The sequence below is a fragment of the Sus scrofa genome, chromosome 15 (assembly GCF_054392235.1).
Source record: "Sus scrofa isolate SSC_HxYL_T2T_F1_AM1 chromosome 15, Sscrofa_HxYL_maternal_Yorkshire_Landrace_v2.0, whole genome shotgun sequence".
Classification (NCBI taxonomy): domain Eukaryota; kingdom Metazoa; phylum Chordata; class Mammalia; order Artiodactyla; family Suidae; genus Sus; species Sus scrofa.
The window spans coordinates 44510511-44529377 of record NC_139397.1 but is presented as its reverse complement, the minus strand read 5'-3'; the positions used below and the strand labels follow the sequence as shown (position 1 = coordinate 44529377).

Genomic DNA, 18867 nt, shown 5'->3' with positions numbered 1-18867 from the left:
TGTAGCTGCTGGCCTACACCACAGCCACAGCATCGCAGGATCCAGGTTTCATCTGCGACCTACACCACAGCTCATGGAAACTCCAGATGCTTAACCCACTGAGCGAGGCCAGGGATCAAACCCGTGTCCTCATGGATACTAGTTGGGTTCATTACTGTTGAGCCACAGCGGAAACTCCTTTCTTTCTTTCCTCCCTTTCTTTCTTTCTCCCCACCGCTCCCTTCCTTCCTTTCTTTCTTCCTTTTTTTTTTTTTTTTTTTTTTTTTGGCTTTTTAGGGCAGTACCTGCAGCATAAGGAAGTTCCCAGGCTAGGGGTCAAATCAGAGCAGAAGCTCTCGGCTTACACCATAGCCACAGCAACACGGGATCTGAACCTAGTCTGTGACCTATACGACAGCTCTTGGCAGTGCTGGATCCTTAACCCACTGAGGCCAGGGATTAAACCTGCATGCTCAGGGAGACTATGTTGGGTTCTTAACCCACTGAGCCATGACGGGAACTCCCCGCTGCCTCTTTCAGATGTACTGCTTAGGCAGAGTGGAAACCACTTCCTCTCCTGGGAGAGGGGAGGGACTGGGGAGCTGGCTTAAGCCCAGCTGGGGCTACGGGGCAGTGGTACCACACCCTGGCCAGCCCTTCTATGTCGGGATGGAGCCCTGGGGAGCCAGATGCCCTGGTTCCCACTGCTGTGGAGCAGGAGCAGCTCCTTGGGTCCTGGTCCTGTCCTGCTTCATGGCAGCGGGCTTGCCCTGCCCTCACGGTCAGGACTGGAGCCTTCCTCCTGAGGGCTCTGGAACTTCTGGCTGCAGTGCCAGCTTGAGACCGCAGGCTCCTCTCTCTGTCCCCAAGGTTGTCATGCCCAGAGTGGGCTTCAAGCATCTCCAGCTCCCAGGGTGACAGTGGGGAGCCCACGGTCAGGGGATGTTGCTCTTCCCCAGGATCCCCTTTCTGCAGTCCCTATCGTGACTCGCAGGCCCTGCCCTCTCGTTCTGTTTCTGGAATGTTTCTCCCTGGGCCACCCTGCTCAGGTGCTTGCATTTCAGACATGGCGCAGGTGGGCTGTCACTTACCCGACCTGTCTGTGAGTCCTGCCCTGCACTCCTGCGTGGCAGCCAAGGTGAGCAGCCAAGGTCCTTGTTCCTGCAGGAGGTGACTGAGGTTGCTGGGCCCTGACAGGAGGTGTGGGAAGCTGGGTCTGCGTCCTGGTGCCTTTATCAGCCTTGCTTCTTGGGGGCAGGGGAGGGCACCGACGTCGGGGTGGGGGACCCGGGTCCAGTGTTCCCTGGCTGCAATGATGACGCTGTGTAACATCTATAAGAGGGTTCTGAAGAATTCTGCGAACCACAAACCTAAGGCATCAGAACTCTTCCTGTTCATGCCTGGAGCGTCAGTAACCCTGACCGAGTGTCCTGGCAGGGTTCTGTGTGGTCAGAGATGCTCCCAAGGAGGAATCAGAAGCTTCTGGGATCTTAAAAAAAAATAAAAAATAAAGCAGAAAACAGCGCCAGTGTGTCCCTGTGCTGAGATTCTGGGAGCTCCTGGCTTTGGGGGTGGGGGCAGGGCAAGAGCGGGAACTGTAGCTACTTCCCAGGCAAGAGCAGGCAAGGTGGGGGCAGAGCGGGCACCACATGGGGATGTGGCCCACATGTCCTTGAGCCCCCCCCCCCAATCCCAGAGACATCATCTCAGTTGCACACAGGGAACAGCCTGACCCCCTCAGCTGGCTGGTATCGGGGCAGGGAGAGAACCAAGCCCGGGATCAGACTGAGACTCTGAGTCCTGCTTGTGCAACAGCTGGGTGGCTGCCTGGGGCAGATGGATCCACCTCGCCCTTCTGCTGGACCAGCGGTCTCCTCGGTACAGCTGCATCGGGCCCTTCACCCTCAGGCACCCCTCTCCCGCCCAGCCCCACGGCCAGGGTCTTCACGGCCTCCCCTGTTTCTCTAGTGAAGTGTCTTTCCCATCAGATCACCACACTGTGCCAGCCCTGTAGGCCACCTCATGCTGAGCCGCAGGTCACTCCCGGCCCCTGACCCAGGGGAAGTCTCAGACTGTGCCCGGGCGTGAGGTCACTTACACACCTAGAGTCCGCAGAGGCTCTAAGATGAGGTTTGAGCACACGTGGTTTATTGGGAGGTTAAGGAGGGGCCTAGAGTTGTGGAACTGGAGAGGCGCAGGGTACCTTCGCCAGCCACTCCCACCAAGAACTACTGGGGTTTCATCCTGTGGGAAAACTCTGGGACCCCCTGTGATCTGTCCCACCCCTCGGAGAAGGGGGCCAGGTCTGTTTAAACACCAGCTCCTGTCACTTCCCGCCTCTTGTGCGGTGGTGTAAAGTGGGCTTTGGAGGCAGAGAAACCCTCAGAAAGTTATAACCCCAGGTAGGGATGACTGGAAGAGGGCCGCATGTGCATCAAAATGGTAGGAGCATGGGGACACGAGTGGGAGTCAATAAATAGCACCTGCCACATAAAGATAGAAGTGGCAGGTACTCATGGGTTGTGACTTCTGGGGGCTTAGGAATCCTTTTCCTTGTCCCTCTCTGTGATTTCATTGTTAGAGATGAATTCTGATGGCTTAAGAGTATGTGAGTGTGGGAATTCCCATCGTGGCTTAGTGGTTAACGAATCCAACTAGGAACCATGAGGTTGCAGGTTCGATCCCTGGCCTCAGTCAGTGGGTTAAGGATCAGGCGTGGCCATGAGCTGTGGTGTAGGTTGCAGACTCGGCTCGGATCTGGCGTTGCTGTGGCTGTGGTGTAGGCTGGCGGTTACAGCTCCGATTAGACTCCTAGCCTGGGCACCTCCATATGCCACAGGAGCTGCCCTAGAAAAGGCAAACAAACAAAAAAAGAATATGTGTGTGGAACTGTAGCTACTTCCCAGGGAGGAGGCAGCAACGTGGCTGTGATCAGACATTGGCACCTCAGTGGGAATGAGTTTATCAGATTCTGTATTGAGAGAGTAGGCTTTGATGGGGGAAAGAGGCTGCTGCTTGGAAAGGGGGCCAGAAATGGGCCTGGGGGACCTGAAGATCCCCTTGGTGTGTCCTTGAGACGATAGGGGCTATGTCCTGCCTTCCCAAGGATTCTCGGTGCTGCAAGTCCAGAGCACCAGGGATGGTTCTCCCAGCCTGGCCTGGAATGGAGGACACCCTGGACCCCAGGCTCCAAGGAGGAGCCTGATTTATCACCAGTCACTAAAAATATATACAGTGAAATGAAAGCCACTGCCATCGAGCAGACTCTGGCTGGCCGTTGTAAAGATAAGTAACGGTAGTTAGGAGGCCACTTAAACCCTTACCTTTGGGGTATGAAGGGGTCTCTGCAGACTGTAAGTCTTTATCAAGAAATGGTTACTCATAAAAAACCACAAGAAGCGGGAGAGAAGGCGGCCCATCCACAGGGCTTTTCTGCCTTTATGGAGTTTTGGCCCATCACTACCAGGAGCCACAGATCACCTCATCCCAGGATTGGGGGGGCCAGTAAGGTAAGCCTGACTGCTCTCTTCTAGACAGCGCCCCAGCTCCCTCCCCCTGTGGGTGGAGGAGACTCTGGTCCTCAGTGTTGGCTCTCTGGCACCACGGACCATGTCCCACCCCTGGGCCCTTTCTGTACCTTTGCTGGCTCTCTGTCTCTCTTCCTGGCGTGCCTTCCTCTGCTCATGCACCTGTCTCCTGCTTTTGTACTGCAGATGCCTCGTGGTTCCCTGGACACCCACTCCCGGATCAGGGGAGCAGAGGGCTGAGGGACCAGGGTTGGGATGGGGACAGCCTGCACTGAGCCGCGGGAGCTGAGGGGTTTCTGGAAGGCTGTGGTTTCTGTGCGTGTTGTCGGACCCAAGTTGCTGTACGTCAGTGGAGTCTGTGGTGGGAGGGAGGGCCAAGCGGGACGTGGGGACACAGTGGAAGACACGGGGACAGTGCTCATCTTTCCTGACTGGTTCCCAGCCTCTGGAAGCTGTTTTCATATCTGGCCCACTCCCCAGGTCCAGGCAAGAATTGGGTGCCTGCTACCCTTCATTACAGGTTCCCAAACTTTTTTTTTGTCCTTTTTGCTATTTCTTGGGCCGCTCCCTCGGCATATGGAGATTCCCAGGCTAGGGGTCCAATTGGAGCCGTAGCCACCAGCCTACGCCAGAGCCACAGCAACGCAGGATCCGAGCCGTGTCTGCAACCTACACCACAGCTCATGGCAACGCCAGATCCTTAACCCACTGAGCAAGGCCAGGGACCAAACCTGCAACCTCATGGTTCCTAGTCAGATTCGTTAACCACTGTGCCACGACGGGAACTCCCCAAACTTATTTTTTTTTTTGGCTTTTTAAGGCTGCACATGCAGCACATGGAGGTTCCCAGGCTAGGAGTTGAATCAGAACTACAGCTAATGCTTACAGCCACAGCCGGAGCCACAGCAACTCGGGATCTGAGTCACATCTGCAACCTACACCACAGCTCATGGCAACACTGGATCCTTAACCTACTGAGTGAGACCAGGAATCAAACCTGCGTCCTCAGAGATACTAGTCAGAAATCAAAAAGTTTGGGAACCCGGGAGTTCCCATCATGGCTCAGCGGTAACAAACTCCACTAGTATTCATGAGGACTGGGGTTCCCCAACTTTTTGGTTTCTTAAAAGTTACTGAGGATCCCAAATAACTAGTGTCTGTGTGGTTTATATCTCTTGATAGTCACCTTAGTAGAAATGCTATGTGAGAAAAAAAAATTATGTATTTTAGTTTTAAATTCATTTGAAAAATAACAATGTTGAATCCATTGTTTTATGAAAAAGAACTGTTTTCTAAAATAAAAACAGTTGATGAGACAAGTGGGATGACACTGGTAAATCTCTTTAGTTTCTGGCTTCAGAAAGACCCCTGGGTTATCATCTTTTCTGCATTTAGTCTGTTGTCAGAGGTTGTTTTGGTTGAAATACGGGGAGGATAGTTTCAAAGCCTTTTCAGCTAATTTTCTGTGATGTTACACCAAAACTTGACCTGCGGTTGTTTCTGAAATGTTACTAGGGATGCGGCATCTGAAACCGTCTCAAAGCCCTTTCCGTCTTCTGTCTGTTAAAAAAAAAAAAAAAAAAAAAAAAAATCCTTTGGTCTTGGAGTTCCCTGGTGGCTTAGAGGTTAAGGATCTGGTGTTGACACTGCTGTGGTGCAGGTTCCATCCATGGCTTGGGAACTTTTGCATGCCATGGGCATGGCCAAAAAAAGAAAGAAAGAAAGAAAGAAAGAAAGAAAGAAAGAAAATCCATTGGTCTACTTTGCACTTGGAACGGATATTTTACCCAAGCTCCGTTTTGTATCATCATGCTTTCATCATTTGGAAAATAGTGGCTTGTGGGGTTGTGAGGCTCTGAGAGATGAGAAAGACAGGTCACGTCTTGGTATTATTATGGAAATGCTGTGGCTTTACCCCTGCCCTGAAAGAGGACCACTCCTTTACAGCATCCTCCCTCCTGATTTCACCCTGGTCTGGAATCCTGACGAGCAGGGGCTTTCTCGGAGATGAAGGGTCAGCTTAGCTCTGCTGCCACACTGCAAAGCCACCCCAGCACCACCCCAGAGTCTCTGCCAGACGCTTCCCCTGCGCCCTCAGTGCTACCTGCCCTGTGGCAGCACTTTTTCTCTTCCCCTTTGTAGTGGCTTCCTTCTTGACTGTTCCGTCCATCAGGACCTGCCCTGTCTCTTTGCCTAGATGGCCCTGGGGTCCCCGTGCTGCTCAGTCCAGTGGGTGGTCTTCTCCTCTTCTGCAGCTCTTACAGTCTCACCAGCAGCCCCCTGCCCCTTGCCTCCAGCCTTTTCCTCCTCCGGATGCCCCTGTGCATCTCCCTGCTGCCTCCCTTCTCCCTTTACTCAGGAGCTTAGGGTCATATCCTCAGCTCTCATGGGAGCCTCTGCCCCAGGCCATCTTGTTCTTACCTGGTGGATGGGGAGGTCCCCCCTTCTCAGCAGTCTCTGCTTTGACATCCACCCACCCTCCCTCACTGGCCCCAGATGTGCTTACCTGTGTCCCGCCCAGCATCTCACCTGTCCTGGACCCTGTGTGTCCTGGGCTGGAAGCACAGCACTCTCTCTCCACCCACATCCAGACCACCAGTCCCCCTGTGGGGCTTCCTCTGAGAGGCCATCATCATCTGCTGTCACTTGTAGAAGAGACCTGTGTCCTGGGAAGGCCCAAGCTGCAGGGTGCCATGGGTCCCCCCTGAGGATGGGCCACCCTAAAGCCTTCATGCCCGTGGTTATACTTAAGGCTCAGAGGAGTCCCCAGACTTGCCCCCCAGGCCACCATGGGCGGGGGGGAGACTGGGCCTTGATGGGGGCCCAGCCTGAACCTGTGTACCTGGCCTGCCCTGTGCCTCCCAGGCAGTGTGCTCTCGGTCCCAGGGACCACATGGCCCTGTGCCCACACCCTCCAGAGGCCGGAGCTGTTGGAGCCTCAGGGACCAGCCCCTGGCAGAAGGGAGGTGGAAATAACAACCAGAGAACTCCAAAGAGCGCCAGCATCTGCCCCTGTGGGAGTGGCGGTAGGTAGTAGAGGTGACAGCGCCTGTCCTGGGACTGACATCAAGGCTGCCACCTACATTCAGGGTTTTTATTTTTTTTCTCCATCCGAGAAGAGATCCCTAAGAAGTGCTGCATCCCTAAGCAGCCTCTGGGAAGGAGCGTGCAGGTGCCAGGGGCCTAAAGCAGAGATGAAGGTGTGTGCTGACCTTTGCAAGTAGTGGGGTCCTCAGCTGGCGCTGAATGTCTCAGGCATTTAGTGCAGACAAAGCCAAGAGCCAGGCTGGGTCGTGACACTGAGCAAGTCCTTATAGAGGTGGGGGGAGCTCTGTTTAGGGAGCTAGGGTATCACACTGCAGGACCAGCAGGGTCTCCCAAGATGCTGTGCCCACCTCTGTGCCCTCTCACTCCCTCCCCACACCCCCAACCCAAACACAAAGTACTTCTGAGCCTCCTGACTTTCGGCTCCCAGGCAAGTCTCTGCAGGAGGCCTCCCCCCACCCCCTCACCCATGATCTTCCTCTGGGCCCTCTGTCTCGCCAAATCCCAAAGCTCCTTCAAGGCCAAGTTCAATTAATCAATTCTGTTTAATTCAAAAAGCATTTGGATGTTTATGGAAGGCCTCTTGTTTAGCCTGTTGCCAAGGCCACCCAGCTATTAAGTAAGTGGTTCAGCCAGGACTTGAACTTGCGTCTGTCTGAGCCCTAAGGGCAGGCCCCTCTTCCTACTGCTGATAACCAGCTTATCTGAAGTAGCCACAACCCCCTGCCATCTTTAACTTATACCCACCTATATCTGACAGATGTAAATCTGTTAGACTTGTTTCTAGACCAAGAATCCAGGGGTGCTGAGTTAGGGCCTTTTCTCTGGATGAGTAAACACTGCTTAGTGCAAGCCCTCTCAGGCGGAAGTTTGGGGGTCCAGGCTTCCTCTCTCTGGGTTCTTGGCTCCACTTGGTAGAGAGTTTCCCCTGGGGGATGGATGATCTCCAAATGGGTGAGGTTTGCTCCTAACTTTAAAAGTATCAACAATAGAGGAATTCCCAGGTGGCTCAATGGGTTGAGGACCTGGTGTTGTCTCTGCCGTGGCTCAGGTTGCTGCTCTGACTCAGGTTTGACCCCTGACCCAAGAACTTCTGCCAGCTGTGGGTGCAGCCAAAAAAAAAAAAAAAAAAAAAAAAAAAAGATATTGGGAGTTCCCACTGTGGCACAATGGGATTGGCAGCATCTCTGGAGCTGGGACACAGTTCAGTCCCTGGCCTGGTGCAGTGGGTTAAGGATCTGGAGTTGCCACAGCTTTTGTGCAGCCTGGGAACTCCACATGCTGTGAGGTGGCCAAAAGAAAAAAAAAAAAAGAAGAGAGACATATCGATGGTGGATAATTCTGTGTGATGGATTGCTAGTCATCAGGACTGCTGTTGTGTTCTCTCTCCATCTCCTCTAGTTTTTCTCCTTTTGCTGTTCTTCTGCCAGCTGCTGTACCACAATGGCAGCACGCACAGAGAATTCTACAAGATCCTTGGTTTCAAGAATAGTAAATCTGAGGGGCTGTATGACAGGAACTTTCTTCATCTAGCTGCAGGCATTCACCCATCACTGTGCAAACACCCCACCATCCAAGCCTCCAGGGAGCCCCCCGCCCCGACCCAGGAGAAGAGACTGACCAGCACAAGGTTGACATCTCAGGAAGGCAGAGGTCAGCCCTAGATGCTTCTTCCTGCTCCTGGGGGAAAAGATGCTGCGAAGGCTTCTTGGAGGAGGCGTGCCTGAACTGGGTCTTGAGGGATGAATAGGAGTTCCCTAGGCATTAAAAAAAGAATATGTGCACAGGAAGGGCGGCATCTGAGACAGTGTGAATGGGGGACTGTTGATCATTTTGCTGAGGGGACCTTCTTCAGCAGCTTCTCCTGCAGCCTCATACCCTGGAAAGACTGGGGTGGACAAAGAGAGGCAAAAGAAAGCTTCCAGGTGGTCCCTTTTGCCTTCTGTCTGCTTCTCTCGACTGTGTCTGTGTTCCCTCAGGCTCCCTGAGAACCAGGACAGTGGAATCAGGGTGGGTTTTGGAATAGCTTCTCTTTCCCTCGCCCACCCAGGCTCTGCCTCCTCATCTGATCTCAGCTCTCAGCCGCTGCCCCCAGATTGGCTGAATTCACAGCGACTGGGCTCTGGGGCCCGTGGCGGGGGAACTGTGAGCTTTCCTCCTGTTGGTCTGCTGAAGCCTGAGAGGGTTAAAGCGCCGATCCAGCTGGGGTGCATTATTCCCATCTCCAGGCCATAACGTCAGAGGCAGGGGCTGCCTTGAGGCTCTCCCTGAGGTGGGTGGGTGGCCCAGGAGCCTGTGGGTAGGCTGGCCACGGAGGTGCGGGCTTCCAGATGCCTGTGGGGACAGCCAGCATCAGATCCACGAGGTGTGTGTGTCTGTTTTCTCCTCTGAGGATTCCTTCTGCTGTGGCCAAAACTCCGATGGAAAAGGAGAGGGTGCGGGTACTGGAGGAGGAAACTGATATTTCCTGAAACAGACACTCGCCGTCCCATCGGGAGGCTGGTGGCGAGGGGCCAGTGTCTTTTAAGCAGCAGAGTGAGCAGGGAGGATGGGCCGCCCTGTGGCTTTGGGGACTCAGAGGAGGACATGCTCCAACCCCCCCGGGCCTGCGGTCCTGAGCGGCCAGAGGAGCAATTGCTGAGTTGGCCCAAGTGTGTGTTTTCTCAGTCCGTCTGTGACCGGGAGGCCTGCCCAAGGGGCTGCCATGTGCCGACTCAGGGACTAGTGTGTGGCCTCCCCGTGGTTTCAGAGGCCCGGCCAGGACCTGGGAGCCCCCCCCTCCCAGGGAAATGGGAAGAGCCTGCGCCAGGCCCAGAGCACCGGGCCCAGCCAAGCCGCCACCAGGATGTGACGGGGACAGCATTTCCTGGGGGCGTCTGTGCTGGGCAGGCCCACGTGGTTGCGGAGGGCCAGGCGCGCCCGGTGGTTAACTGGCTCCTGGACGTGACGGATCGCGTGTCCTAGACCTGGTATGTGATGTCTTTTCCTATTTTGACTGGATGTTGGGGAAAAAATGTCCAAATTAGGGATGGGCCTGTGGCTTAGCCGACCAACATAATCAACTTCCACCGTGGAAGAAAAAAATCAGATCTTGAGAAGGAAGTCAGCTTCAGGGAGGGTGTCTGGTCTCGTGGGGACCTGGGCTGTCAGCCCCCAGGTGGGGCTGGTAAACATGTGTCTGGGGGGTACCCGGCCCGCAGACCCAGCCGTACAGGCATGGGGTGGGGCCTGCCCGGACACCTGGCTGAGAGCTGGATGTGAGGATGTGTTTGGGGGGGACACAGGAGGTGGTCTAGCCCCCTCTCCCTTCCTTACTCTTCCTCCTTCATTAAGCAGGTAGGAGGCGGACCTACAGCCTCTCACATCTTCTTGGAAAGACCTTTTGTTCTGTTTTGCCCCACCCAACCCTTTACAGTTCCCCAAGTCTGTGCGAAGACCCCTGGAGCCAGGTGCAATCCCATTTTACAGAGGGGGAAGCTGAGGCTCTCTACTGTCAGGTGACCTGCCCAACTGGACAGCAGTGGGACTGGGTCACACCAAGCCTCCCCTGGGCCGGGCCACCATGCGCGGTACCCAGTGGGAGTTTTTGGGCTTTGACTCCACGGAGCAGAGGGGAGCGTGGCCTCAGGGAAGCGGGCTCCTGGTTCATGGCTGTTTGCTGTGTCTCACTCCTCCGACTCGGAGAGGAGGCTGCGGTGGCCAAGGCCCAGCCTAGTTCAAGTTCCTGCTCTGCTACTGACCAGCTGGAGCACGAAGCTGGGCCTCAGTGTCCCATCTGTAAAGCAGCTGCATGCCGGGGGCACAGATTCTTGTGGCTTGTTATCAGGGATGCACTTGGAATAGTGCCCGGCAGCGGCCACACTCCCGGAAGTGTGGTGGGTGAGAAAAGCCTCTCAGAGAGGGCCTCCCTGGCCCCATCCCTCCGGCTGTGGGCACAGCACTCTGCAGACAGTAGGTGCTCCGGGTAGCTCTCGGGACTGGGCGTGGGCTGTGGCTCTGGGCACGTGGACAGAATGGCTTTGGAAGCATGTCTTAGCAAGCAGTCTGCTAGGCTGAGGACTCCAGAACCTCTGTGTTCCCCTGACTTCTGAGCCTCACCCCCATCACAGGAACTCAGTGCCCACTTACCACCCAAGAGAGATGGTGCCCCGGCTGCCCCTTAGTTTGTGGCTGAAGGGCACAAGGACAGCAAACAGAGCTGCTTCTGTGAATTACGTGTTGACTGTGATTCTGATTATCAAAGCAATCTGCAAATTTGATGAATGCAGAGAAGCCCAATGAACATAATGATCACATTCTTTCCAGATTCTACTTCCCATCATTCATGGGTTGGTGTATTTTTTTTTTTTTTTTCCAGTTTTTTTCTTCCTAGGCAATCATTTCTTTTTGCAGGGTTAGGTTCAATTAAGGAAATTTAAAAAACAAATCCTTGACCTTTTAGAATTCAAAACTTCAGAGGAGAGGCCTACATGCCACTCAGATGGCTAATTTCTCATCTGATTTTATTTGAAATATGTGCCAAATCTATCTTATGCCCCTTACCCTGGCTCTTTGGCTGGCACCCCTAAATTTTCCCCCTTCCCCAGTGGGTATCTCCACATAGTGGTCTCCAGGTGGCATCCCTAAAGGGTGTCGGGGGGACACCTGGACAAGTGTTCATAGCATCTGCAGAGAGAGGCAGGTGACATCTGCAGTGATGGGCAGGTGGTGTCTGCAGTGATGGCCAGGCGTCTCTCCTCATGGACGGTGTTTCCACGGCGAGGCAGCCTTTGACATGCAGCCGGCTGCACCCAATCTCTGGAATGCTCTTTGGTCCCTGGGTTTAATGAGCTCTGCAGGGATGCTCCGCTGTAGCTAAAGATCATTTACCTGAATTGCTTTTTAATTTCTGCCATTGGAAGCTTCCCCTGGCGCAGTATAATTACCTTGTAATTTACAGCGATCCCACTCACACCTATAAATTGAGCCATACAGGGTTGGGGGAAGGGACCGGAACTACCTGAGGGCTGGGGGCCGAGGACCTCCACCCCCACCACATACACCCCATCGTCAAAGTAGCCGCCATTTCTGGGTGCAGATTCCAGCTCCTGGGCAAGTGTGGAAGAGGGTCACTTCTTGCCCAGTGGATGCTGAAGCTTCCCTGAAGACCAAGGGCGAGTTCGTCTTAGGCTGTCTGTGGGAGAGGACACGTGTGTGACTTCACATCTCTTCTGATCTGGAGGTTTTGCTGTGGGACTTGGGGAGGTGGGAGCCTGGGGCCATCTGTAGAACACTTGACAGTGGGAGGCAGGGGTCACTGACATTCAGAAGGCCCCCCTCCCTGATTCTCCTACGACAACCCCATCCCTACCGCCCACTGCAGGCTCTGGAGAGGAGAAGTGGTCCTTGGGGTGGTGCCCAGGGAATGCCGAGGGGGTCACCCAGACACCCCTTCCGGCTGGGAGCCGAAGCCAAGTCTTGCGGGATTCTCACAGGCGGGGGCGGGGGCGGGGGCAGGGGGGCAGTTGGGTTGCTGTAGGAAAAGAGGGGCGCTTTCCTCTCTGCGCCCACCTTGCCAGGCCCACCCTCTGTGCCCACAAGAGGATTTACATGTGCAGTGGCTCTTAGCTTTCCAACCCCACACAGATCAAAATGTCCATATTTTCTTTGTGCAAAAGCAGTTGGTTAATTAGCGGAAATCCGCGGTGAATTATTTTTCTATGATAAAGAAAAAATAAGCTTTTCTGATTGATTGGTTATAGAAAATGAAATGTTCATATCTCGGGTGATTTACATTGGGATGAATTTACTTTTTTTTTTTTTTTTTTAAATGGCTTCACCCACAGCATGTGGTAGTTCCTGGGCAGGGATTGGATCCAGGCAGTAGCTGTGGCAATGCCAGAACATTTAACCCACTACACCGGGCTGGGGATTGAACCTGCACCTCCACAGCGACCCGAAGCACTGCAGTCAGAGTCTTAACCATGGCACTACAGCAGGAACTCCAGGGAGGGACTTTTTAAAAATGTAACAATGGGAGGCCATAGCCTCAGCCAAAAAGCCATGGAATGGAGGTTCAGAGAGGTTACTCACTTGCCTAATCCCACATAGCTGGTGGGAAGAGATAAGGCACAGGAAAAGCTCACCTCCCTGCGGTCAGTATGAGGTTGTCACCTGTCTTTCCAGAGCCTGAGGCAGTGTGGTGGGGGCAGGGGGTACATGTTGGCCTTAATTTTTTTTTTTTTTTTTGTGCTTAGCTTTATTGTGCTTCACAGATATTGAGTTCTTTACACATTGAATTTTTTAAAAATTGTTTTACTACACTTAATTTAAAAAATTTATTATAGTTGACTCGCAATGTTCTGTCAATTTCTGCTGTACAGCAAAGTAACTCAGTTACACACACACACACACACACATTCTTTTTCACATTATCTTCCATCATGTTCCATCATAAGTGATCAGATATAGATTCTTGGGCTACACAGCAAGATCATATTGCTTATCTATTCCAAATGCAATAATTTGCATCTACTAACCCCAAACTCTCAGCCCCTCCCACTGGCCTTCATTGTTAATAGCTTTCCTGGAGCTGGCTATTGGGGTGATGCCCCGGCAGTGCTCTCCACACAAGAGGCTGTCTTTCTCCCCAGGGGGCTGGTGGTCCTCAGGCCTGTCTTCTGAGCCCTGGCTGTAATATCCATCAGTGCTGGGCATCAGCGGTGGTAAAACTGGGGCTCTGAGGACCCCCCAAATTCTCTAGCTGGCACTCCTCACTTCCTCTGGATGAAAACTTGCTCTGAGGAGAGGTTCTAGGTGGTCTTTGAGGGGCGGAGCCCACCCTGGGGGACTTGGCTATGAGGTAAGATGTCCAAGCCACAGGGGGACATCTGGTCTCTAACCCCCTTGTCCTCAACACCACTGAGAAGGATGTCCCCACAGCAGCCCACAGGCCACTGGCACCACGTGAGTGTCATGTGGAGCTTTGGGGAGAATTAAAGACACTGCTTAGGGGAGTTCCCATCGTGGCTCAGCGGTTAACAAACCCTCTAGTATCCATGAGGATGAGGGTTCTATCCCAGGCCTCGGTCAATGGGTTATGGATCGGGCATTGCCGTGAGCTGTGGTGCAGGTCTCAGACGCGGCTCAATCCCACATTGCTGTGGCTGTGGTGTAGGCTGGCAGCTGCAGCTTCGACTCCACCCCTAGCCTTCGAACCTCCATATGCTGCAGGTGCGACCCTAAAAAAAAGGACACTGCTTAGGGTCTGAAAGAATCTACTGCTTTTGAGGAGCTGGCTCTTCCCTCAGGTTTTAGAAACAGGCCCACAGGATATAGCTCACGACCTGGCCTCTGCAGCTACGCACATTTAAACACTTGAGAGCAGTGCCCTGATGCATGCACCCGTCCCCTCCTTTGCCTGCCCCTCCAGGAAGCCCTCTGGGATCACAGCCCTCCTCCACCTGCCCCTCCCTGGTCTTCACATCACCCTCAAAGCCCTGTTGTGTCTCCTTCTGCCTGATGACGCATCTCCTCCATCAGCCTGTGCTGAACCAGGCAGATCCTGAGTCTGTTCTGTCCAAGGGGCCTTGCTGTGACTGGCCAGGAGATGTTTGGATAACTGGGCGGAGGAACAGAGGGATACCCACTTCCTGTCTGCTCTGGTTCACAGCTGTCTCCTCATGAGCCTCAAGTGGCTCTGAGCTTTGTGCTCCAGCTGTGGCCCAGCAGTGTCCCCTCAAGGGACAGGATGTGGGGAGTGAGAAGCCCATGGTTCCTCACGGCTATGCACTATAGGAGGTGGCTGGGTGGTGACTGCCTTTGTTATATGACAGAGCATTGCCAGGCTCTGTCCCGGGACAGCTGTGATGCTTGCAGCCATCAGCGGTGGGTTGGGAGGTTGAGAGGGAGGCGGTGGCCAGCGTGCCCCCGTGTGTACCCTGGACTGCTAGGGTGCCAGGGGCGTGGTCTCCATCAGGTCACGCCCACTCCCGCCTCCCGACTCCTGAGCTGCTAAGCCAGTCTTTACCTCTGGTGTCCTGCCCTTGGGGGATGCTGGGCTTGGGGACAGCGTATCTTCTTAGACCTGAACCCCCTAAAATGGACTCGTGAAGGGGCAGGTCTCCTTTGTGGGGTCTTGAGGTGTGCAGGGGTGATCTGGGCTGATGGAGACGTTTATCTTATGTCCAGACTATAGCCTAGAATCCCGGCAAGAGATGGGAATCTTCTGTTCTCCTTTTTACATATTAGGGACCTGAGACCCAGGAGAGCAGGTGTTCCAGGCCCCACAGGTAGGAGGGGTGGAGTTGGACCCAAGCTAGTCAGTTTCAAAGCCTGAGGCCTCTCCATCCCGGGGAACAATTTGAGAATCAGACAGTTAAGTCTTTGTGGGTGCGTGTTATCCCAGGTGATAACCTTTGGAGCTCATTTCAGATCAGCACCCGCCACCCCCTGCCCTGTCCCTCTTCCCCTGTCCTCCCTCAGACACTGGCACATTCTTCCCTGTGACCTCCCCTGGAGCTGCATCTCCCCCCCACCCCCCATGAACCAGTAGGGCTTCCATCATCTCGCTTTCTCAACCTGACCCCATGAGGGACCATTGTGCCCTAGCTTCCAGCACAGTGCCTGGTACCGTACATGTTAACAAATGTTTGTTGAATGAATTGACACCCAGATAAATGCTTTAGGGACTCATCCAGAGCCAGCCCAGGAATGCAAACCCATGGCCAAGTTATCCTGGCCCCGTTGGCTGGTGTGATGGAAGTTTCTGCTGATACTTCTTGCTAAGTAGTGAACCCAGCCACTCCTGAGCCAGGGCTTCTGCTTGGAACAGGGGATGGAGAATCTGGGGGATTCACCCCACTGGGATGGCCATTGTCAAAACCCAGATAGTATTGCAAGTGTTGGCGAGGATGTGGAGAAATTGGAACCTTAGCGCATGGCCAGTGGGAATGTAAAATGATGCAGACTCTGGAAAGCAGTCTGACAGGTCCTCAAAGGATGAAACAATTCTTTTTGCTTTTCCCTTTTTAAAGTTTTATTGAAATATAGTTGATTTACATTGTCGTGGTAATTTCTGCTGTACAACAAAGTGATTCAGTTATACATGCATTCTCTTTCAGATTCTTTTCCCATATAGATTATCACAGAATATTGGGTAGAGTTCTCTGTGCTATACAGCCAGTTCCTATTGGCCAGTCATTCCATGTACCTCTCTGTGCATATGCAAATCCCAAACCCTCATTCCCTCCTTCCCCCTGCCACCACCCGTCCTCTTTGGTAACCATAAATTTGTTCTCAAAGCCTGAGTTTGTTCTGCATATAAGTTCATTTGTATCCTTTCTTTAGATTCCGCATATAGGTGATAGCATATGATGTTTGTCTTTTACTGTCCAACTTCACTTAGTACGATAATCTCTAAGTCCATCCACGTTGCTGCAAATGGCTTTATTTCATTCGTTTTCATGGCTAAGTAGTATTCCATTGTGTATATGTACCACATCTTCTTTATCCCTTCTACTGTTGATGGACGATTAGGTTGCTTCCATGTCTTGGCTATTGTAAATAATACTTTAGCAAACATTGGGGTGCGTGTATCTTTTCCGATCATGATTTTTCTCCAGATAGATGCCCAGGAGTGGGATTGCTGGATCATATGGCAACTCTATTTTTAATTTTTGAAGCAACCTCCATACTGTTTTCCATAGTGGCTGTACCAATTTATATTCCCACCAACAGTGTAGGAGGGTTCCCTTTTCTCTGTACTCTGTCCAGCATTTATCTAAACAGAATTCTGTGATCTGGCAGTCCCACTTCTGGGTATATCCCCCAAAGGGATGAAAGCAGGGACTGGCACAGGTATTTGTACCCCTGTGTTTGCAGCAGCATTATTCACAACAGCAAAAGGTGGAAGCAGCCCACGGGTCCGTAGACAGATGAGTGAATACACAGAGGTGGTCTGTAACACACAACGGAATATTACTCAGCCTTGAAAAGAGAAGGAAATCCTGAACCTGCTGCAACATGGAAGAACCTTGGAGAAATTAGGCCATGAGAAAATAGTCGCAAAAGGACAAATACTGTATGATTCCACTTATATGAGGTCCTCAGAAGAGTCACATTCATAGAGACAGAAAGTACAAGGGTGGGTGTCAGGAACTGGGGGAGGGGAACTGATGAGTCAGTGTTTAATGGGGATGGAGTTTCTGCTTAGGAATGTGAAGAGTTCAAGACATGGATGGTGGTGCAGTTTGCGCAATGTACTTAATGCCAGTGAACTGTATACTTAAAAATGGTTAAAATGGAGAGTTTCCTTCGTAGCTCAGTGGTAACCGAACCTGACTAGGATCCATGAGGATGCGTGTTCTATCCCTGGCTTTGTTCAGTGGGTTAAGGATCTGGCATTGCTGTGAGCTGTGGTGTAGGTCACAGGCGCGGCTCTGACCTTGTGTTGCTGTGGCCGTGGTGTCGGCTGGCACCTGTAGCTCCAATTTGATCCCTAGCCTGGAAACTTCCATATGCCTCACCTGTGGCCCTAAAAAGAAAAGATTTTAAAAAAAGGTTAAAATGAGGGAGCTCCCTGGTGGTCTAGCAGTTAGGACTCGGCATTTTCATCACAGTGGCCCCCAGGTTCAGTCCCTGATCTGGGAACTGAGATCCCACATCAAGCCGGGCTGCCTATCGCAGCCAAAAAAAAAAAAAAAAAAAAAAAAACCTGTTAAAATGAATCATTCTGTGTTATGTATATTTTAGCACAATTTTCAGAATTAATTAGAAAAAAAAGAATTGGTGGGAAGCCAGGTCCAGGAGTCATGGGTTTTAAAGCTATGACCAACTTGGGGCTCCGGTCCACCTATACCCACCCTGCTTGACAGACAAGCAGAATGGGCTGGGGCCCGGCCCCGCTTCCCGAGGAATTGTTCTTTTAGACCCGAGGGTCCTGTTCCAGGGGACCAGCCTCCCGTCGGAACCCCTGGCCCCTGAGACTTGCGTGACGTTAGTGATATCAACTCCAGACGTGGAGGGTGGGACCACTGCAAAACACGTTGGTTTGAGAAATTGAAATCTGATTTTTTTTCGTCTCTGCGAAAAGAATTAAAATCCAGCCTAAGCTTATTACAGGCGGGCTGAGGTTATTTTGGGAAGCAGCAATTAACGGTTTGATACTTTTCCTCTGCCTTTGCCCTTGCTGTGCGCGTGGGTCCGTGAAGCTATTAAACCTTCACCCGGCCCACAGCCCAGAGGAATCTGGCCTGCCCCGCTTCTCCTCCACTTCCACGCCTTGGGAAAGAAAAGAAAGCTCAGTTCCTATTAATTACAGCCAAATCCGCTCAGTAAGCACTTGCGGAATATGCTCGGAGATGAGGTTTAAAGCCCCCCTCCGAACAGAATGGTGACATGAAAGGAAGCGTTTATTTGGCCGGACACTGTAATTTGCCACGTCATCCCACTTCTTGTGTTGCTAAAATGGATTCTGCGCTGAGGCTGTGACTTCCAGCTGCCCCAGATCACTGTCCACGGTCACTGGTCCTCACAGCCTCTCTGGAAGGTCACCTCACCCCTCCAGGCTGAGGCTCTGGCGGGGCCGGGGGTGGGGGGGGTCTCGGGGGACGTGGGCAGCACCCTCTTCAACACACACACACACACACATGCCCACCACACACACACTCACAACCCTGCATGCACGCATGCACGCATGCACGGCGTCATGTGCATCTGGATGCAGACAGCAGGGTAGTTGTACAGTAAACTAGCTCCTTCTCCGGGTTTTATGGAGTGGGGTGCGTTGTGGGTGGCTGTGAATGTATTTCTGAGCATGCTCTGTGTCTTTGTGAGGCGGATTTACTTCACAGTGGTTTCGTAATGAAGACCATAGGCCCAGGAGTTGAACAGTCCTGGGGTTGAGCCCCAGCTCATCCCCTCCCTGGCTGTGGCATGTGACAAGCAGAATGAGCCCCAGCCCTAAGTGGGGGTAACTCAGTGTTGATCTCATGGGATGCTTAGGAATGGTTTTCCTGGAGTTTTTTATCCTCCTTGGCCAGTATCATCATTGTCATTATCCACATTCCTGCCATGTCCTGGGTCCTGTCCCATCACTCGGACGGTGGGCCAGGGCCTGGTATGTAGGATGGCCTGCCCTCTTGCCTGCCCTCCTCGGGGTGGCTGCAGGAGGGGGCTGTGTGACCTGAGGATCCTGCATGCTGGCCAGGATGCTTTCCTCCAGGGACTCCTTCCCAGGGCCTCTAGGGTGCCCTGAGGCAAGTGGGTGGCCGAGGTCCTGGGCGCCTGGTCCTTTGAGTCAACACTGTGTTGGGCATGTGGATGGAAGGGGCCTGGT

At 52.9% G+C, this 18867-nt stretch overlaps 1 protein-coding gene across 7 annotated transcripts in view; it reads left to right on the top strand.

The window, feature by feature from the left end:
* Positions 1–18867, top strand: part of GLI2 (GLI family zinc finger 2) — a 267098-nt gene that overhangs the window by 85810 nt on the left and 162421 nt on the right. Inside the window, exon 1 of one of the 7 annotated variants that reach the window (XM_021074616.2) lies at positions 8880–9520. The gene's annotated coding sequence lies outside the window, so the exon portion shown is untranslated. 7 annotated transcript variants of the gene reach the window in all.